This window comes from Lontra canadensis, unplaced genomic scaffold, assembly GCF_010015895.1.
Source record: "Lontra canadensis isolate GAN:19392208 unplaced genomic scaffold, GSC_riverotter_1.0 scaffold1, whole genome shotgun sequence".
NCBI lineage: Eukaryota > Metazoa > Chordata > Mammalia > Carnivora > Mustelidae > Lontra > Lontra canadensis.
In genome coordinates, this window is record NW_022630995.1 from 56834446 (window position 1) to 56858379 (window position 23934).

Below are 23934 nucleotides of genomic sequence, written 5' to 3' on the forward strand. Positions count from 1 at the left end.
ATTTATTTTCCTGGAATTTCGGCAACTTTGTCAGGGATCTTGTTTCCTCTGCTTATCTCTGTAATTGCCAGAACTTTAAGCAGTACTTGACACCTAAGTGGGTTCATAGTAAGCATTCAGTAAATAGCCGGCTGAGTGAGCCGTACCTAACATGCTTGTTCATGCACTCGTTCTCTTACTCATTTGGCAAATGTGCATTGAGCATACCCTTGGTGCTAGTTACTTTACTATGTACAGAGCCTCCACTGGTGAATGAAACAAAGTCTCTTCCACCAAGAAACTTTATTGGTCTTATTGATATTTTATTTTCAATTCATCTGTGGTTTTATATATGCTTCATCTTATCAGCTAAACTGTAAAAACTTGGAGAACAGAGACGATGGTTTCTACTTTTCTTTTATAGAACACAGGAGTCATGATAAAGTCACACACATTAGACATCTTTAGAATCATGCAAACGTAGGAAGAGATTGCAACTCTTTCATTATGCTGACAATGAAAGTTTTACTTCATCTATTTTTAATCTCAATATCCTTGTTTGTCAAGTGGGAAAACAATGCATCAGGCTAATGCAAGAATTGAATCAAATACTTCACAGCACTGGTATGTAATGTCTATTATCAGTGGTATGAGAATTGTAAGGAAGAACTATTTCTTGTTTCTCCCCAGCTTCTGAATATTAGCATTTATGCTTCTTCACTGAACTATACTCTTTCCAGGGATGTAGTGAGTTTGAGGATAGATGTGCAAGAGGCTAATTTGTTCATTTGGTAATTTTCTGTCACTAAGTGCCTTACCCACCAGAGTACTTATAGAAGGGTTGATATGGATTTTTGTTCCCCCCAAATTTGTATGTTGAAGTCCTAACTCCCGGTACTTCATATTGTGACCCTATTTGCAGATAAGGTGTTTGTAAGAGTCTTCAGGTTGGAATGAGGTCGTTACTGTGGGCTTTCATCCAGTATGCCTATGATCCACATTAAAAGGGGGAACTTGGAGACAGACGGGTAAGTGCCATGTGAAGCTGCAACTATACTGTTACAAGCCAAGCAATTCTGAAGACTGCTACCAAGCCCCCAGGAGCTGGGGAAGAGGTAGGGAATAGACTCTCCCTCACAGTCTTCAAAAGGAACCAACCCTGATGAAACTTTGATGTTAGACTTCTGGCTCCAGAATTGTGAGTCACTAAGTTTCTGTTCACCCGCAGAAATGGGAAAAGAAAAATAATGACAATGACAAAATCTTGAGAAATCTTAGGAGATTATACATTTAAAAAATGTTGAAAACAAAAGCAGGTGTCAACCCAGGACATTTTTTCCCCACCATAAAAATTCCTCCTTGTTTGGATAGGGCACTGGGAAGGAAAAACTTCGTGTGTTAAAAACAAAACAAAACAAAACAAAACAAAACAAAAGAACAGCAAGAAAGTCATACTGAGTAGAACATAGTAATCAAGGGGGAATATGGTGGGTGCTAAAATAGAAAAGAGAGACAGAGGCTAGATCACACAAGCCATTGAAAGGGATTTAGATTTTATTCTGAGTGGATCAGGACACCATGGAAGATTTTATTCATTCATTGATCTCTTTGGCTCCTGTCTGGGTAAGCATGGAAGCATGACTACCAGTTAGGAGACAACTCCAATATCTAGTATCCAGTATCCAGCTGAATAATGGGCATGACTTATACTTGCATTCTAGAAGTAGAGATTGTATGTGTTTATATTTGAGATATGTTTGAAAATCAAGAAGAATAATGATAGACTGAGTAAGAAAAAAGAGGAATAGGGATAACAGCTAAAATTTTGGACTTAGCAACTCCTATGGGCTGAATTGCGTTCCCTCAAAATGTTGAGACTCTAGACCCAGTACCTCAGAAAGTAGATATATTTGGAGATAAGATCTTTAAAGATATGATTAAGTTAAAATGAGGTCTTGAGTGTGGACCCTAATCCAACATCATTAGTATACTTATAAGAAGAGAAAATTTGAACACACTTAAAAATATCAAATATGAGCTTGCACAGAGAGACAAACATGTGAAGATACAGTGAGAATGTGGTTATCTGTGAGGCAAGAAGAGACACCTCACAAAGAACCAAATCTGCTGACACCTCAATCTGAAACCTTTTGCCTCTAGAACTGTGAGAAATAAATTTCTGTTGTTTAAGCCACCCCATCTGTGATTTTTTTTTTTTTATGACAAGCCTAGTAATCTAGTAAGGCAACTGAATGGGTAGTGTGTCATTTATTAAAGGAAAACTCAACAGGACAAAGGCAGGTGTCCATGTTGGGTGGTAGGGATGGTGGTAGTGGATGGAAATCAGGAGTTCTGTTATGATCTCATTCAGACTGAGATGGCTGTTGGAGACCCCCACTAGGTAACTAGACAACTGAATAATTGTGGTGTTTGGGAACACTCAACATAAAGTTGGTATCTGCAGTGATGGATGAGATCACTAAGGAGGCCAGTGGAGAGAGAGGAGGCCTGAGTTACTTCAAGGTAGATGCTGAGGAAGAGACTGAGAAGGTGTCATAATCAAGGTAGGAGGAAAAACTAGGAAAGAGTGGTGTTCTGAAGACTAAGAGAAGGAAGTATTGAAAGAGGGAGGGGAAACCAACTGTGTCAAATGCTGTGGATATTGAGTATGGTGAGACAGAAAACTGACCATTGAATTTGGCAAGATGTAGGTTGTTAATGATTTTGAAAAGAGTTTCAGTGGATTGGTAGAGAAGTTTCTTTTTCTCCTTTCTATTTTTTTTTTTTCCAGAAAGAGAGAGTGAAAGAGAACCTAAGAGAGAGAGGACAGAAGGAAAGAGAGAAACCCAAGCAGACTCTGTGTATGTAATGTAATGGGGATGGAATGTAATGAGGGGCTTGATTTCACAACCCTGAGATCATGACCCCAGCTGAAACCAGGAGTCAGATGCTTTAACTGACTGGGTCACCCAGGCACCCCTGAGGAGTTGTATTTTATTTTATTTTATTTTAGTTTAGTTTTTATTTTTTTAAGGATTTTATTTATTTATTTGACAGAGAGAGAGAGAGGACATGCATGAGTTGGGGGGTGGGCAGGTACAGGAAGAGGGAAAAGTAAAGGGAGAAGTGGACTCCTCACTAAGTGCAGACCCAGACATGGGGCTTGATCCCAGGAAACTGAGATCATGACCTGTGCCAAAGCCAGAGGTTTAACTGATTGAGCCACCCTGATGACTCAAGAAGTTGTATTTTAAAGAGAAGCAAAGAAATAGGGAAGTGGGCACATAGAAATATAGGATAAGTGGGGACTTTTTTAGGATGGATTTTACTATGGCATACTCACATGGGGTTGGGAATAGTCTGGTATATGAGGGGATAATGATTCAGATGGGAGAAAAGACAATTGTGAGAACAAAATTCTTTAACGTGTGAGAGAGGAAAGAATCAAGCTCAGAGAATTGGCTTCATGTAGGAACAGGGATGTTTATCTTCATTAATTGGAGGCAAGTCAAAATATACAGGTACATATATAAACACTGGTAGAGATGAGGAAGTTCACAGCTGCTTTAGTTATCTGTTTTATAAGAAACTTGACCATCAGCTGAGAATAGGGGAAGAGAATAATTATGTTTGAAAACATCTGAGAAGATCTAAAATTGTCATCCAAAAGAGTGAGTGAGCAAATTCATTAAGGACATAAATCAGGGCTGTTAAACAGAACTGAGTGGATTTTGAATATTTGGGATCATAAGCTTAAAATAAGACTATTCAGTGCACTTGCGAGGTTTTTTTTTTTTTTTTAATCAGCAATATTCAAGGGATTGGGGTTTAATAGGAGCAGGGCTTTGTGATGTGGAATGTGACAGGAGGAGGAGAAGAAAGTGAGCTGCTTGAGTGCAAATAACATTAGGCGTAGACATGGACCATGACGGCGCCTGGGTGGCTCAGTGGGTTAAAGCCTCTGCCTTCGGCTTAGGTCATGGTCTCAGGGTCCTGGGATTGAGCCATGCATCGGGGTCTCTGCTCGGCAAGGAGCCTGTTTCCCTTCCTCTCTCTCTGCCTGCCTCTCTGCCTGCTTGTGATCTGTGTCTATCAAATAAATAAATAAAATCTTTAAAAAAAAAAAGAAATGGACCATGACATCTAAGGTGTTTCATACATATATGAAATGAAGTATATATATTAGAGGAATATAGAACATGGAATATATATATGTGTGTGTGTGTGTGTGTGTGTGTATTATCTATATTAATATATATGTATGGAGAAAGGTGTAGTGTGTATACACATGTGTATGTATGTATATATCTCTTCAGTAGAATGCATGTTCGATGAGGGCTGGGATTTTTATCTTTTTTGGCCCATTGTCCCAGTAGCTAAAACCATGCCTGGGACAAAATTAGCTCTCTTTAAATATTTGTTGAGTAGTATATGTATGGTGAAAGGAATAATGGTAGAGAAGACAAGGATGCAGGTGCTGACACCTTCAATGGAATGAGAGCTGTGATGGGGAGGGAATTAGCGAGAGCAATGTGGGTGTGTTGCAGAAAGTGGGATTGTTTGGCAGAGTGTACTTCAGGAGGAGTTGGAGTTTCTGGGGGCCAGGTATGGAAAAATGGTCTAGAAAGAGCAATGGGAGGAAACAATTTTCTATCTCTCCCTTCAGTTCTACAGTATATGTTAACAAAACAAGAGGACTGGCACCTTGAAAAGGTTGGGAAGGATGACAGACAGGTCCAGAGGGAGAGCACTAGTGAGAATGTAAAATTGAATAACCACTTTGGAAAACACATTGACGAATTCTTGGGTAGTAAAATATATTTTAATTATGCAACCAGCAATCTCACTCCTAGGTGTCTACCCAAAAGTGAAAACATGTGTCCATACAAATATTTGTCTGTTTATTATAGCTTTATTCATGACTTAAAAATTGGACACAACAAAAGTGTCCAGTAACTAGTGAATGGAGGAAAAAATTGTGGTATATTTATTCAATGGGATAATGCTCAGCAATGAGAAGGAAGGTATTAATGATACATCCAACAGCATAATAATGAATTATGCTAAACAAAAGAAGCTAGGCACAAAGGACGATACATTGAATCATTCAGTTTATATTAAATTACAAAAAAATACAAAACAATAGTGACAAAAATCAGGCCACTTGTTGCTAGGAGCCATGGGTAGAGAAGGGAATTGACTCAAAAGAGACATAAGGTTGCTTTCTGGAGCAATAGAAATGTTCTAAATCATGGGGGTCATGGTAATTACATGACTATATTTATTTGCCCAAACTCACTTAATTTTAAAAATAATATTGGTATATTTTATTTTATTTACATTATACCTAAAACTGATGAAAATAACTACCAGATATATATCTTGGCTTATTGTGTGTGTCCTCCACTGGAATCTAGAAGGTAAGCTTCTTGAGAGCAATGTTTAGAACCTGTATGCTTGGCACAGAATATATTATTAGTATTTATTAGAAGAATATATGTTCCATGTTTCTGACAATAGCTTTGAACTCAAATATTTCTATGAGTGAATCTGAATCTGGTATTCACCATTTACTACCTGTACCAATGAGGACAATATCTTTAATGTCTCTAAGCCTTGGTATGCTCATCTATAATGTTGGGATTAAAAATTGAATTTCTTTCATAGAATTATTATGAAAATGAAATGCTACACAGGATTAATATGCTTATAGCACTATATGTCATGTGGAGAGCACACATTAAGTCAAATTAATTTGGTATTATTTTTTCATGACTGTTTCACCTCAATTGCATATGACTGTTAAATTATTATTATTTGGTCATTTCTTAAGATCAGACTTTGCATTTATTTTTTACATTCTTCTTATTGTTTGAAAGTCCTGGCACACAGTAAGTGCTCACTAAATGTTTGTGGAATATTGCCTGATTCTTCAAGTGTTCAAGAACCATCCTTTCTCATGCCTGGGGATATGGATACATACTATTGTCCTTTCCTAGAAATGTTATCTACCTCCCTCATATCTATGCACACCTATATGTATACATACAAATGCTGTTTGTACTTACTGTTGAGGTTTAAGCAACAATTTCACAGAAACAAATGTCCCTGAATAGACTAGATTACCTTGTTTCATGCTTTCATAGCATTCAATACATTTCCCTTATAGCACTCACCAAAATGTGCAATGATACATTTGTATGATTATTTGGGTAAGTGTAAGCTCTAGGCAGGCTGAGCCCACAGCTGGGTCCACTTTATCTCTAGCACCTACTAGTGCATTAACATTTCTTGGCAGGAAGAAGGGAGTGGGGAGAGAACACCACAATAGCCTGGGATTGTCATGTAGGGAAAGGCTTCTTTTTTCTTTTCTTTCTCTCTCTCTCTCTTTTTTTTTTTTTTTGGAGTGGATAGTTTATTTGTTGTTGTTGTTGTTTTTCAAAGATTTTATTTGTTTGTTTATTTGAGAAAGAGGGAGAGAGAGACAGAGAGAGAGCAAGCTAGCAGGGGGAGGACCAAAGGGAGAGGGACAAGCAGATTCCATGCTGAGTGCAGAGCCAGACATAGGGGTTGATCTCAGGACACTGAGATAATGACTTGAGCCAAAATCAAAGTCTGATGGCTACTCAGCTACCCAGGCACCCCTGGATGGTTTATCCAAATTTGTTTATTTAGTTCTTACTTGGTTTTTTGGTTAAGCGTTAGGCCTGGGCTGAATTTCAGGTCGTTCAACAGTAATCATTAGTAGGATGAAAATATAGGTCAAAGAGAAAGAGAAATCAAAGAATCATTCCCGCAAAATCACCAGCTTTTAGGTCATGTAAGCGAGCAATCTTAAGCAATGATTGTGCTTAGGAGGGGTTGCCTGATGAGGGCCTAGGAAGTATGTTTTCCCAACCTGCTGACTCTTTTGCTCAGTGGTTTGCAATTGGTCCTATTTATGCACAGAATATTCCCATTTCCTTAGACTATTGTATAAAGCCTCTTCTGATGTAGCTTAAATGCATTTTCCTGCTTTCATGCATAGTATCCTCTTTCTCTCTTTCCAAAGAGGACCTTGTTCTATCCCTTTACTATTCAGACTCAAGGTTGAAACTCTTTGTTGTATGCCTGATCCATGAGCTTCAACAACTCCTTTTGAAACATGTATTCTAATTTTTACATGTAATAACCACAATATTCTTTTTCATTGTTACTGGAACTCACCTCAAAAAGTAGTTTAGAATCTACTAAGATGCCTGATGCATAATAGGAATTGAAAAAAAGTTGGTTGAAATTAATGTACATTCAAAATTTGGTTGATTATCTGTTATGGCCCATGTGGAGTCAAAGGAATTTCAGTGATTTTCTTTCATTTTATCTTTAGTCGACAATACTATAAACATGTTAGACAATGTGTATGGTCCTGAAGGGACAATGGTGAGGAAAATATCATTTTCTTTAGTCCAGTTGAGATGACTCAATAAGCAGTAGATTACAACTTGGCATGACTAATCCTACACTAAGGGAAGCTCAGTGTTCTGAGGCAACACTTACGAGGACAGATGGGGGGTCAGGGAAGGCTTCCCAGAGACATAAAGGCACTGCTCATCTTTCTTGAACCTTTTGCCTTTCTTGAAGGCAATTCCTTTATTTCAGGGGTAAATTCCAGCAAAGCTTTTCTATAGGGTGTAGAGACCAAGCATTACCACATACTAAGCCCTGTGCAGAGGCTTCCTTCATCATCATAACCTTCTTTGAGGTAGAGGATATCATGCTCATGAGAATATAGAGTCTAGAGATTGACTAGTTTTGCTGAGGACACACAACTGGTGAGTATGTGTCTCATTCTGTCTGGGTCCCAGTCTAGTGCTCTTTCTTATCAAAGGCAAAATGAAACGAACCCCAAATTCCTGCTTATGACAAAAACACTATGAAACTTGGCCTCCAATAATTATCTTAAAAAATCCAGTAGTGTAATGGTGATGATGGCAAGAGTGATAGCACAACCTCTAATCAGGACATGTGCTTTCAACCTTGATGGGGAGCCTCCATCAATGACCCCATCCATGCTGCTGGGGAGTTTTGTGCTAAGGAGTGTATCCAAGGTAGAATCACCCAGAATGAAAGATAGGTGCAAATGGAGGCCTTTGATCCCTGGCTTAGTTTATTTCTTTGCCAGGCAGGGCCTCTAAAGTTCAGCAACTGATATTCTAATTACTGCATATCACTATTTTTCCCATTTGTAAGACAAAGCTGTATTTTGATTGTGTTCAGTGAGTGTGGACAGATGAACACAACTAAACATACATCTTTGCCTCACTTGGTTTGTAGGGAGCTTTATCCAGAAGGATACTGGTTAAATACACACATAATATTTAGAAGCCTTGAAAGATAGATGTGTAAAATACGTAAGGACTATTTTTTTTACATGAACCTGAACTGGTATACAGCAACTGATTAATAACCTTAAGAATGAAAATGTCAGGCCTATTGCATAAATATTAGCCAGCAGACCTCAATTTGTTTTGGATAAGGATCAACAGTCATGCATAACGCAGAAGAAAGACACCTCTGACATTGAAAATCCACTCTAAATATCAAGATCTATTTAAACAAGACATTCGGAAACACAAGCAGTCTAATTAATAATCCATTATATAAGTAACATTTACTTATTTTAATTACTGTGAACTTCAATTAGGTCTCTCCCATAGTAACAAACACAAACCTGTTTCCCAGGTAAAGGTTTGTGGTTAATGTTCTTAGAAATCCGAGGACCTGGTGATGACTCAGTGCTCTGGTATAGGGCAACAAGCGAGTAGAACAGGGCCTGGCATGACACCCACCAGAGAGGTGGGGCAGGTGCTGTCTTACAAGCTCTTGTGTTAAAATGAAATCCTGAAATCCAAACTCCACTCTTCTCTGCTTAAAAACCTTTTATTCTTTTGCTGTTACCTTCAGAGGAGTGCTCAGACTTATTATTAGTCACTAGGTTAGTCTTCAGACACATCTGTTGCCTCCTCACACATTGACTGTGTGAAATTCCCTGGTTCTCAGGATCTTTCGTGCTCTCACTTGCCTTCAGTATTTTGCTCATGCTGATTCTGCCTGAAATTCTCTTCTTTCTTCCTTGAGCATAAACTACTCACTATTTAGAACTGGATTCAGTATCACCTGCCTGGGAAACCTTTCCTAGCCTTCCATTCCCATTTCTACCACATCCAGCTGTCACTCCTGAGTTGTGCCAGTGACCTCCCCTCCAAGCAGTCGAAGCACTCAGTGTTTACCATTGTCTTCTGTACCTGGAAGAACAACTCCTCCTTGGGAAACCAGTCTTTCTCTCTAGCTTGGACAGACAGAATTTCTCTTCCTTCCTTCCTTCCTTCCTTCCTTCCTTCCTTCCTTCCTCCCCTTTCCCCCACTACTTCCCCTCCCCCCAGCTCCTCCCCCTCCTCTCCACTCCTCCCCCTTCCTCAACTCCTCCCCCTCCCCCCTCCTCGTGGTTGTCTTCTTTGTCCTCCTTGTCCTCCTTGTTGTCGTTGTCCTCCTCCTCCTTCTTCTTCCTCTTTTCTTCTTCTTCTTCCTCCTCCTCCTCCTCTTCTTTTTCCTCCTCCTCTTCTTCTTCTTCCTCCTCTTCTCTCTTCTCCTTCTCTTTCGTTTTTTTAACGAACATTAGTAGATTTGCCCTAAATATTTTAAAAATATCATGAAAACTACATGATTTTAAGTGACATATAAAATCAAACAAAATAGGTTCAATAACCTGGCCCCCTCTTGCCACCTTCTGTGGACAGACAGATTCTTACATAGCCCTCTGTGTTTAGTGATAACAGGAAGACAGTCTACCAAAGAAATGCCCTAGATCAAAAAGTAAAAGGAAAAAAAAAAACACATTAAAATGGCTTCAAATCCTCTACTGACCTCTTAATAGTTAAGGGGTGGTCAATGGGAGCAGATGGTTCTATATGGAGCCTTGTTTCTCATAAATCCCTAAGGACCAAGGTCATAGTGTGAAGGCATGTAGCCATTGTTCTCCATAATACTGGAAGATGCTATAATCAATGGGCAATATCAATTAAGTAGATGTCATTGCTGTTAGGAAAATGTCCTCCTTACTTAAGATGGATCCAAACAACATTGTGTTTGAGAATTAATGCTTATCTCTAGAAAATGTGTGTTTATTCCCTTGATCTAATTAATAATCTTTCATTTGATGGTAAAGAAGAATGATGGGGCATTTCTGTACCTCACTCAGGAGAAGAGAATTTGAAGGATTGGAATGTTATGATAAATGTTGAAGGCCAGAACTCATCTTGGAATATCTTGCAGAAACTTCAGTTGGAAAGATTCAGACCTTGGAAAATGTACTGTTGTGTGATCCTTATGTGTTTTAGAGCTCCTGGGAGTAGAGGAAAACATTAGGCACTGGCAGGGCATAGATTCTATATCCAGAGCAACCCTTGTGGGTAAGGGTTAGGTATTGGCACTGAAGGTTTGAAGAAGATGGTCTTTTGAACTACAGGTTGGTGAATAGTCTGAGAAATGTTAACAGTTCAACTTTGCTTATAGTTTTCCTTTGCATTATAAGGATATTCATTTATTTACTGAGTCACTGCCTTTTGACAGGTCCTAGGTGCTAGAGATACAGAGAATATAGGCAGCAGAATGCTTCTCCTGAGGGGCTTAGAAACATGGTGGGGCAAGACATATAATAAATACAAAAACAAAGAAAGATATAGGATGGATTTAGGTCTTGATAACAGCTATGCAAGAAATATAAGTGCTTATTGTTAGAGAGCACTTCATGGAGTATAGGATATTAAGCTGAGCATCTTCAAGGAACAGGGAAGGACTTGTGATTTGGATCTAGAGAGTAAGGAGGAGAGAAGTCAGAGAGGGATTGGAAGAGGACAGCAGGAGCCAGATCTTGAAGACCACAGTGAAGATTTTGACTATTAATTGTTATAGAAATCTTGGTCAGTTCATGCAATACAGATGTGTTCTAATTTATATTTTTAAAAGTTGTTCTGGTTGTTAGGGGAGAATAGATTTTTGGGATAGGATGACAAAGAGTAGAATCTGAGAAATCAGTTAGGAACCTATTACATTATTCAAATTGCAAATAATTGTGCTTTGCTGGGATTAGGGTGATCTCATTAGCAGTGAGGAGAAATGGTTGATTTTGGGATGTACATGGCAAGATTTGCGGTTTTACTGTAAAATCTTATATTTTTTACTTTCCATGCATGATGCCTTTAAGTGGTATTAGGTCTGTGCTTATAGTTTTGTGCAGTGGTACTGAAAGGAATACAGTGTTGGGTCAAAGGCTGACCTACCCTTCATTCACCCACTGCCTGGACCAATCAACATATAGTAACAAGGCCCAGGAAGTCATGACTTAGAGTTTGAAATAGAACGAGCTACAGATTGAGAACTGGGAACAAAATATCAAGTGGGGAAAGAGTTGCCAAGATTTACCCCTCTGAGGAAAACGTGAGACAATCTACTTCTTTCCAAGATATGCTAGAGGAAGATGCCAATAGGGTAAGATGGCCAGAGGGATGGGATAGAATGGAAGGGAACCTATGCACTATACACTTACCTCTGATTTGTCATTGTTTGTTTAAGTCCTTCTCTAAAGTTTGATCACTGTAAAGGCAGAGTTAGGTCATATTCAGTTTCATGTCGTAGTAATTGGCATAGTATCTGGCACATAATGCTTGATAGCACTTAATGAATGGTGGGATTGTTTATTGAAAATGTATTGGTTTGAAGAGTTAATCTTTTTCTGACTTTTTAAGCAAGTGTGGCTGACACAATTTGGAATCAGGCATCCTGCCTTTTTTCCACTTTTGTATCTTGGCCATAATGTTGCTGCTCCATATTTATCACTATGAGATGGCAGAACCTTCTCCAGTAGAGACCTCTTTTTGCCCCGACCCTGCATGATGCAATTTGTATTGGCCAGAGGGAAGGCATATACATTGGCACGAAATGTGAATATGCCTATTAACATTTCTCCCAGAGAATGTGGTGAGCCTTCAGAATCAGCTCAGAGGTTCAGCTGGGGCCCCTGGTCAGCACATTCTTCGAGCTCCTGGAAAAGGGCAAGCAAAGAATATTTACAGCCATGGAGAAATGGCCTCATAAAAATGCATAAGGGTGTGTGCACAGAGTGATGACTTGGATGAAAAAAAGCAGTGTTTACATACTGTTACACTAAAAATATTCACACCTCATCAAATTGTCAGTCTTGTTTGCAGGCAACAATAGGATTTTTCCCTCTGTAAGGCAGTAAAGCTTTCGGCAGAGCATTGAGCATTATGTCTTATTAATCCTTCCCAGATCCTAGTGAGGTGGGTGGTGAGGGTTAGGTTTCACGCTTTATCAGAAGAAAATAGATCAAGATTCATTTTCTCCCCTCTTCCCTCGTGTGATATAGGATATTTGCCATCTCATGTTTGAAACTATTAGTCCACTGTGGCTCTTGGGGTTGGGTGTTCCTAATATCATCTGGTTTATCACACTTGTGTTGATGAGGAAAGGAAGTCCTAGTCCACGGCCTCTCAGCTACTTGATGGAAAGTCTAAGCCCAGTGCACTAATTTCCTACCCAGAAAAAAGCAGAATGAATTCGGGCATAAACACATATAAACACCTACTAGAGGTCAAGCATTTTATATGTAATAATTTTTGTAATCACAATGACTATCTTGCAAGGTTGGTTTTCCAGATAAGAATTATAAAGATCACCATTCATGTAAATTCTGTATTCAAACCTGCGTATATCATTTGATGCCAAAGTTAATGACATGAGATGTCCTGGTATCATCCACTTTGTATCCATTGGAGAGATTGGCACATAGCTGAGGCTTAGTAGTGTTTCCTTCTTGATATGCTCTTGTAGAGGAAAGATGCTGTGGATACACACAGGCCTGAATTCAAATGCAGATCTCTTCATTGCTAAGTTAGCACCTTATGGGTGGTGTAGAAAGTATGCCTGAACATCAATTTTCTCATCTATAAAAGAAATAAAATGCTCCAATGGCAGGATGGATGTGAAAATAAAATGAGGGAGCCCAAAGAAAGTGAACATCACCCAGAAGGATTGCTCCATACTTGGATTCTCCCCTGGATCAGTAGATTTCGGTGTTTTTTAAAGAATTCTATTAGAAAATAAATCCATGCTTTCCTGTATTATTTTGGATTCACCCTGTGATTTAACTTATTTATAGTGTGTTCAAAATGGGTGACATTTTTTCTGTTGATTTTCACTAGTTATTAGTCTCTACTTGCAGGGGTCATGCTTTCAAAGATCATCTCAGGTCATCAAGTCAGACTATTCAAGCTTCACGGCAGTAGGAACCATACTGCTGGTCCATTGACAACTGAATGTGTATTGAACATCTAGATATTGCATGGGATACGGAAAGCCAAGACATGGTAATCTCAAGGGAACCAACAGGACCACTTCACTATGAAGTGAAACCTTTGGATTCCATGAAACCTTTGGATAATAACCTCTTGTGTTTTAGTCTTCTTATCTACTATTATGGACATAGAGATAAAAAGGTTTGAGAAGATCGAGATAATGTGTATAAAGTACTTAGCAATGTCTGGCACATACTAAAGCTTTAGTAAGTATTTGTTGTTGATATCATTAGCTATAATACTTCATAAAAGTTAATGATTTCCAATACAAGATGGTATATAATTAAGCCATTTGCACATTTAATGTGTCTTTTTATGTTTTTATATTAAGTACTGAATAAAATATTAATTTAATAAATACATATATCATATAAAATGACAATAAAGGCATCTATATGCCATCACCTAATATTTTTGGAAACCACAATATGCACCCTCTCATCACATTCTTGTCCTCCTTAACAGAGGCAACTGCAATCCTGAATTTTATGTTAAGTCCCCCTTTCTTTTCTTTATGGTTATACCACTTGTGTTTACATTTCTTTTTTTTTTTTTAATGTTCAGTTAACCACTGTATAGTACATAATTAGTTTTTGATGTAGTGTTCAGTGATTCATTAGTTAGATATAATGCCTAGTACTCATCACAGCACATGCCCTCCTCAATACCTATCACCCTGTTACCTCTCCCCGCTCCCCATGGAAATTCCCAGACTGTTTCTCAGGGTCCATAGTCTCTAATGGTTCATCTCTCTCCGATTTCTCCCCTTCTGGATTTCCCTCCCTTCCCCTATGGTCCTCTGTGCTTTTGCTTATGTTCCACATATGAGTGAAACCACATGATAATTGTCTTTCTCTGCTTGACTCACTTCACTTAACATAATCTCCTCCAGTTCCATCCATGTGATGCAAATGGTAGGTATTCATCTTTTCTGATGGGTGATTAATATTCCATATGGACCATAACTTCTTTATCCGTTCGTCTGTTGAAGGGCATTTCATTTCCTTCGACAGTTTGCTATTGTGGACCTTGCTGTTATGAACATTGGGGTGCATGTGCCCCTTCCTTTCACTAGATCTGTATCTTTGGGGGTAAATACCTAGCAGTGCAATTGCTGGGTCACAGAGTAGCTCTATTCTTAACATCTTGAGGGAACTCCATACTGTTTTCCAGAGTGGCTGTACCAGCTTGCATTCCCACCAACAGTGTAAGAGGGTTCCCCTTCCTCCACATCCTCACCAACATTTGTTGTTTCCTGTTTGGTTAATTTTTGCCATTCTAACTGGTGTAAGGTGGTATCTCATTGTGGTTTTGATTTGTATTTCCCTGATGGCTAGTAATGTTGAGCATTGTTTCATGTGTCTGTTAGCCATTTGTATATTTTCTTTGGAGAAGTGTCCTGTTCATATCTTCTGCCCATTTTTGGACTAGGTTATTAGTTTTTTGAGGGTTGAGTTTGAGGAGTTCTTTAAAGATCTTGGAAATCAGCCCTGTATCTGTAATGTCATTTGCAAATATCTTCTCCCATTCCATGGGCTGCCTCTTAGTTTGGTTGACTGTTCCTTTGCTGTGTATAAGCTCTTTATCTTGATGTGTCTGCATTTCTTAAGAAAAAAAAAAATATATATATATACATACACACACACACATATATTTAGTTTTGCATGATTGTGACATCAATATAAATGAAATAACATTGCCATCAAACTCTGTTACTGACTTTTTTTAAAATTTTTTAATCATTTTTTAAAATTTATTTTCAGCATAACAGTATTCATTGTTTTTGTACCACACCCAGTGCTCCATGCAATCCGTGCCCTCTCTAATACCGACCACCTGGTTCTCCCAACCTCCCACCCCCCTACCTCTTCAAACCCTTCAGATTGTTTTTCAGAGTCCATAGTCTCTCATTGTTCACCTCCCCTTCCAATTTTCCCCAACTCCCTTCTCCTAACTCCCCATGTCCTCCATGCTATTTGTTATGTTCCACAAATAAGTGAAACCATATGATAATTGATTCTCTCTGCTTGACTTATTTCACTCAGCATAATCTCTTCCAGTCCCGTCCATGTTGCTACAAAAGTTGGGCATTCATCCTTTCTGATGGAGGCATAATATTCCATAGTGTATATGGACCACATCTGTTACTGACTTTTGTTTGTTGAACTTTGTATTCTGAGATGTGTCGGTGTTGTTCATGTAGTTTTAATTTATTCTCTTCAGTACTGTAGAGTATGCTGGTGGATAGATATGGCAGAACTTGTTAATCCATTTTACTCCTAATGGACATTTTAGTTTCTTCCTTTCAAACTTTTTATACTACTGTATCATACCTTTATCAACACAATTGTATAAATCCTTCATATGCATGGACAGGATTCTCCAAAGGATAGTTATTTGGAAGGGAAACATGGTTTATGGGACTTGAGCATGTGGACATTACTATATGATACTATTGATTGTTTTACAAAGTAAGTATAGCCATTTATACTTTTTCCTGCAGTATATAAGGGTTATAGTTGTCTCCCATCTTTGCCAGTACTCAATATTTTCATTCTTTAATTTTTGCCAATTTATTGGATCAAAAAGTGGTAACTTCTTATGGTTTTAATGTACTTTTTTTGAATTGAGAATATATTTTTATTATGTTTATAATTGAGAATATTTAAAGTGTTTACTGGTCACTAGAGTTTCTGCTTTTGTAAAGCACTTATTAGAGATTTTGCCCATTTTCTCCTGTTGTGTTGTCTTTAATTTATTGATTAATATAAATTCTGTTTACTGTATGAATACTAATTTTGTCATTACATATGACAATGTCATTACATATGACACACACATCTTCATTCACTTTGTGGTTTGTCATTTTAGTGTTCTTATTATGTTTATAGACAAACAGCTGTTCTTAATACTTTTAAGTAATCATCATCTCCTCATGACTTGTACTTTCTATTTCTTGTTTAGAAATCCTGCCCTTCATGTGATGTGATGAGTAGTGGGTGTTATAGGCAACTAATGAATCATTGAACATCGTTGAACATCAAAAACTAATAATATGTTTTATGTTCATTAGCTGAATTTAAATTTAAAAAAAAGTGGAAAAATGAGAAAAAAGAAACCCTGCCCTATCCAGAAATCATAAAGATATTCTGAGGTTCTCCTATATTGTGTTCTGAAACTTTTTTAGTTTTACTTTTAACATTTAAATTTTTATTTAAATGTTATACGGTGTGAAATAGTAGTCAAATGTCATTTTTGTCTATAAATGATTATTCCGTGATCATTTATTGACCAGTTCATCTTGTGCCACTGATATGTCATACTAATCCTGTCATAAATTAAGTTTCTGTAGATGTGGGGACCTGTTCCTGGGATTTTTTTTCTTCTCATGTATTTATTTGTCTATGTTGATAACATGACCAGCTGCTTTAATTATTATCAGCTAATATTGCTGTTTGGTATTCTGAAAGCCAAAGCCCACCATTTCTTTTCCTCAGGATAGTTCCTTGGATCTTGCTCTTCCATATAAAATAGTTTAGTCAACTTACCATGTTTCTGGAAAAATAACCCGTTGGAATGTTCTTAGATTACATTGTCTTTATAGATTTATAGATCAATTAGAAATAAATGATATAAATATTGAGTCTTACTATCCATGAACATGGCGTAGCACTTCTTTAATTTTGTTCTTTAATGTTCTTCAATAAAATTTTATAAGATTTTCCATAAAGCTACTTCCTCCCTCTGTTATATTTATATCTATGTACTTGATAATTTATGTCATTATAAATTGCTTTTTTATTTTTTTAAAGATTTTATTTATTTATTTTGAAAGAGAGTGCACATGAGTGAGGGGGAGGGGCAGAGGGAGAAGGAGAAGCAGACTCCCCACTGAGCAGGGATCCCAATATGGAACTTGATCCCAGGACCCTGGGATCATGAGCTGAGCTGAAGGAAGACACTAAAACTACTGAGGCCCAGGTGCCCCTAAATTGTTTCCTTTTTAAAATATATTTTCTTTCTATTCATTTTTTGTTATTAATTTATATCAGGAATCCCTGATATCTTTTGAGTTAATAGAGTTAAATAATCTGTCAATTTGAGTTTTTCTTTGTAGTTAATCATATCATCTGTGAATAAGAATTTTGTTATTTATTTTTTTATAAACTCATATAACCTGTTTCTTTTTCTGAACTTTCTATTGTACCAGGATTTCTAACAAATGTTGATTGAAAGAGATAATAGTAAGCTCTGATATGTCATTTGCAAATATCTTTTCTCATTCTGTCAGTTGTCTTTTGGTTTTGTTGACTGTTTCCTTTGCTGTGCAAAAGCTTTTTATCTTTGAATTCCCAATAATTCATTTTTCCCTTGCTTCCCTTGACTTTGGCGATGTTTCTAGGAAGAAGTTGCTGCACCTGAGGTCGAAGAGGTTGCTGCCTTGTTCTCCTCAAGGATTTTGATGTATTCCTGTCTCACATTGAAGTCTTTCATCCATTTTGAGTCTATTTTTGTGTGTGGTGTAAGGAAATGGTCCAGTTTCATTCTTCTGAATGTGGGTATCCAATTTTCCCAGCACCATTTGTTGAAGAGACGGTCTTTTTTCCACTGTACACTCTTTTCTGCTTTGTCGAAGATTAGTTGACCATAGAGTTGAGGGTCCATTTCTGGGCTTTCTATTCTGTTCCACTGATTTTTGTGTCTGTTTTTGTGCCATTACCATACTATCCTGATGACTACAGTTTTGTAATAGGGCTTGAAGTCTGGAACTGTGATGCTGTCAACTTTGGTTTTCTTTTTCAACATTCCTCTAGGTATTCTGGTTCTTTTCTGGTTCCATATAAATTTTAGGATTACTTGTTCCATTTCTTTGAAAAAAGTTGATGGTATTTTGATAGGGATTGCATTAAATGTGTAGATTGCTCTAGTAGTATAGACATTTTCACAATATTTAGTCTTCCAATCCATGAACATGGAACATTTTTCCATTTCTTTGTGTCTTCCTCAATTGCTTTCATGAGTACTTTATAGTTTTCTGAGTATAGATTCTTTGCCTCTTTGGTTAGGTTTGTTCCTAGTTATCTTATGGTTTTGGGTGCAATTATAAATGGGATCTACTTAATTTCTCTTTCTTCTGTCTCATTGATAGTGTATAGAAATGCAAGTGATTTCTGTGCATTGATTTTATATCCTGACACTTTACTGAATTCCTGTATGAGTTCTAGAAGTTGTGGAGTGGAGTCTTTTGGGTTTTCCACATAAAGTATCATATCATCTGCAAAGAATGAGAGTTTGACTTCTTCTTTGTCATTCAGATGCATTTTATTTCTTTTTCTTGTCTGATTGCTGAGGCTAGGACTTCTAGTACTATGTTGAGTAACAGTGGTGATAGTGGACAGCCTTGCTGTGCTCCTGACCTTAGGGGAAATTCTCTTTGTTTTTCCCCATTGAGAATGATATTTGCTGTAGGTTTTTCATAGATGGCTTTTATAATATTGAGGTATGTACCCTCTATCCCTACATTGTAAAGAGTTTTGATCAAGAAAGGATGCTGCACTTTGTCAAATGCTTTTTCAGCATTTATTGAGAGTATCATACGGTTCTTGTTCTTTCTTTTATTAATGTATTGTATTACATTGATTGATTTGTGGATGTTGAACCAATCTTGCAGCCCAGTAATAAATCCCACTTGCTTGTGGTAAATAATCCTTTAATTTACTGTTGGATCCTGGTGTCTAGTATTTTGGTGAGAATTTTTGTATCCATGATCATCAGGGATATTGGTCTGTAATTCTCCTTTTTGATAGGGTCTTTGTCTGGGTTTTGGGATCAAGGTAATGCTGGCCTTATACAATTAGTTTGGAAGTTTTTCTTCCATTTATATTTTTTGGAGCAGTTTCAGAACAGGTGTTAATTCTTCTTTAAATGTTTGGTAGAATTCTCCCGCGAATATCATCAGATAAAGGGCTAGTATCCAAAATCTATAAAGAACTTATCAAACTCAACACCCAAAGAACAAATAATCTAATCAAGAAATGGGCAGAAGACATGAACAGATATTTCAGCAAAGAAGACATCCAAATGGTCAACAGACACATGAAAAAGTGTTCAACATCGCTCGGCATCAGGGAAATACAAATCAAAACAACAGTGTGATACCACCTCACACCAGTCAGAGTGGCTAAAATTAACCAGTCGGGAAATGACAGGTGTTGGTGAGGATGCAGAGAAAGGGGAACCCTCCTTCATTGCTGGTGGGAATGCAAGCTGGTGCAGCCACTCTGGAAAACAGTATGGAAATACTCAAAAAGTTGAAAATAGATCTACTCTATGACCCAGCAATTGAAATCCTGGGTATTTACCATAAAGATACAAATGTAGTGATCCAAAGGAGCACGTGCAGCCAAATGTTTATAGCAGCAATGTCCACAATAGCCAAACTATGGAAAGAACCTAGATGTCCATCAATAGATGAATGGATAAAGAAGAGGTGGTATATATACACAATGGAATACTATGCAGCCATCAAAAAATCTGAAACCTTGCCATTTGCAACAATGTGGATGGAACTAGAGGGTATTATGCTCAGTGAAATAAGTCAACCAGAGAAAGACAATTATCATACAATTTCACTGAGATGAGGAATTTAAGAGGCAGGGTGGGGGGTTATGGGGGGAAGGGAGGGAAAAATTAAACAAGATGGGACTCAGAAGGGGGACAAACCGTAAGAGACTCTTAATCTTAGGAAACAAACTGAGGGTTGCTGGGGGTGGGTGTGGATTAGGTGGCTGGTTATGGACATTGGGAGGGTATGTGGTATGGTGAGTGCTGTGAATTGTGTAAGACTGATGATTCACAGACCCCTGAAACAAGTAATACATTATATGTTAATAGAAAAAAAAAAAAAGAGTAAGCTCTGATTTCTTATTTCAGATCTGAAGAATTATTTCAGGCATGATTTGGAGTTGGATTCCTCCAGACAAGATTTGTTCTGCCACTCTGAGAAGTTTTCAGTTAGGGGTTTTCAAACCACCTAATTACTGAGACTTAGGGCTATAAATATGATTAAGGACCAATTTGTGGTAAAGAATTTTCAGGGAACTTTTTTACTTTTCCCTAGTGTAGGGACTGGAGTGAGACTGGGAATGGGATTATTTTGCATTCACCCTTAAATTAACTTTATACATGTGGGAAATCTCCTACCAGACTCCCTACTTTGGGTGGGTCTTGAGGCTTGTCTTCTTACTAACAAAGGTTCAAGACCATTGTGGTTCAGCAAAAAACTCTGAATGAGAGATGACTTCAGTGCTCTGCTTGACATTCTGGAGTCGCCTTCCACAATTATGTTTTGACTTTCATGTATTCTTTCCTTGTCAACCCATCAGTGCATTTTAAAATAGTTTTTCTATATCATATACAGCATTTTTAATGTTTTTAGTTTTAAAATGTCTTTTTTGTCATAGTTCTGGAATCACAAGTCCTAAGTGTTCCTCTTCAACATACCTCTTATATATGTTGAGAATGCAGTGATGCAATGACAAGGCACCATCCTTGTCCTCATGGAGTTCACAGTAAAGCTGGGAGACAGGAATGTTAACAGGGTACTATTATACAGGATTATACATATTATCATAATGCTAGCCATGGAAATAGAGTTGGGTGGGCAGGACCTTCAGGAAAGATGGAGATGTATTTGCAGAAGTCCTGAGGTAAGAGGGTGGATCTAGAAAATTAGGAGAACTCTGTTTCCTACAGGCACTGTTGATTGCTCTTCATTCCTACTTTAGGAGGTAAGAGAAGCAGGTTTCACCATTAAGAAACAAGGGAATGATTGAGCACCTGGGTGGCTCAGTGGCTTAAACCCCTGCCTTTGACTCAGGTCCTGGGATTGAGCACCGCATCTGGCTCTCTGCTCAGCAGGGACCCTGCTTGCCTTCTCTCTGCCTGCTTCTCTGCCTACTTGTGGTCTCTCTCTGTCAAATAAATAAATAAAATTAGAATCTTTAAAAAAAAAAAAGAAAAAAAAAAGAAACATGGGAATGAATCTCACAGAGATTCACTGATTTGCTTATAAGGGGCTATTGGTAGCAAACTGAAAATCTGGTCTTTTGACTCAAAGTCCACCATTCTTTCTACCATGGATATGGCTAGCCCTGAAAGGACACTGAATCTCTTCTGATACATTCTTAGAGTTCTTGATCCATTGATCTAACTTCAGAAAGTACATGAACAGTTCTCAGGTTTTATCTGAAAGGTGACATATTTGGAGAATTTGTTTATAAAATAATTTTATTTTGCTGTCTTTCTCTATGAAAACTGGTTAGAGAAGGAGGGTGCTAAAGAAAGACAGGCTGAATCAGAGTTACTAGTGAGCCTTAAGCTGGGCTGTTAATAATAGGTCAGGAGGAGGAGGTTTCTGAGATTACAGCAAAGAGCTCCTAATCCTCTGCAAGCACTGAGATCTTCCACTACACTGGTCCAACAAGGTCCCACCCATGCTTGTCCTTTTTGTTTCCAGTGTTCTCTCTTTCACTGAGTCATCTTGGGAACTGGTTTATGTAACCTGAGCATCCAGTATCTCACTAAAGATTTAAATTTTGGCACTTGCCTCTCTGGATGTGATCAGTTGCTTTTTTGATTTATTGAGACTTGGTGTGATGACTTGTCCATGTTTAATTTCTGCTTGGAGATGGTTATAGATGGGGGTATTTTTAGAATTTGTATACATAAGATGCCTAGGAAGAGCATTAGCAAAATAAGGCAAAGGTGGGGAATGTTTCTGCAATTGCATTTGCATAGAGATCCCACAATTTGTACTGAGATTATTTGACTCCATTTTGCATTATTTTTCTTACATGACAATGAAACTAATTGTAGAACTTTATTCACTGAGCTCTTCTTATATGGATGAAATGAATGAACATATGTAAGGAACTTAGAAGATTGTGAGATATGGAGCAATTGTTCAACAAATGCTGGCTATAACAACAGTACCAATAACAATGTTTAACTGTTAGATTTTTTTTATTCTGGGTGATGTGTTCAGCTGATCATAATAACACTGCTAGAGAGGAGGGCTAGAATTCTTTCAGTTCTTACAAAAGCACCTGAGGTTTCCCACATATTTGGCTGAAACTAGAATATAATTGAAGGTGAGAAGAATCTTCTCACTTGCTCTAAATCTCTTCCAGGCATTCACAGTTCCTAAAATTTTGTCAATATTTGAGTATCTTATATAAATATAAGATTATATTTATATAAAGATACTCAAATATCTCAAAAAATATATATATATATTCATATCCTATATAGGATAGAAATTTGGAATCAAAAGACTTAGGATGGGGTCTTTGCTACTCTATCTTCTCCTTGTATGACTTTGGCTAGGTCTGTGTCAAGGCTTGGCAATGCCTATCTCTTCTCTCCTTGTGGATACCTCAGTTGAGTGAGAAGTTGTTCTTGCCCATGGTCTGTGAGTGGAAGTGATGGTGACCATCCACTTCTGGGCTGAAGCATTCTTCACTTTTCTGGGCTGAAGTTCTTCACTTTTCTTCTTCTCTTCTCCTGCAATAGTAGTTATCCAGGACTCATATTAAGATGACAGATTTAAAAGGGTGGGTAATCAGCTTGGAGTACCAATTCAACAGATGAAGGAAAATCATTCTTAGAGGGTCTCTCCTGAATTCAGATTAGAAGGATTTTGTGTGAAAAATAAACTTTTGTTACTTTGAGCAACTGAAATTTAGATGTGTTTTGCTAATTTTAAATATTCTGGCCTACCTTTGATTAATAATACCTCTTAATCTTTCTGAGTCAGTTTCTTCATCCTAAAAATATGACTAATGATATCTACACAATTGTGGGATTTTGTAAGGATAAAATTAAGCAAGTAATACATTCAAGCTTCAGGATAACAATAATGGCTCCTAAATGATAATTATTATTATTATGTTTAAGAGCCAGTGCATAGCCTCAGGGATTCTACACAGAGGTCACCATGAAAAGGTCCCTGCCTTCAAGGAGCTTGGGAAATGTTGAGAAATTTAAAAGATATACATTTCAAATTTGGCTTTTTTGATCTTTTCCAAGGTGTCATTGAGCAACCAATAACTGCTTTGTTATTTGGTCTTCTTCCTTAAGGAGGCAAACTACCCATTAAGTCCTGGATTACAGAATAAAGTACCATCTAATTACAACCACAAATAAAGATAACATTCACTTAAAAGGAAAAATGGGTACAATTTGTGAAAATATAAAAGTACCCTGGATAAATTGAAAATACACACAAATTGGGGGAAATAACATTGATCTGGAAGTGGCACGAAAAATTGGCATAGATAGAATATGAAACTTAATTGTGGTCTCTATATATTGAACCCAAAGCTATTGTGGAAGGTAGGATTTTCTTCTGTCTCTTTCCCAGAGCGCTGCGGTGGGAAGTTGGGAAGTTGGAAAAAAAAGTGATATGTGTTTTTCTTGTACTCTTCAGATGCTAACTGGATCCTCAACACAGGCAAAAATTAGTCTTGGTTATACACCTGTC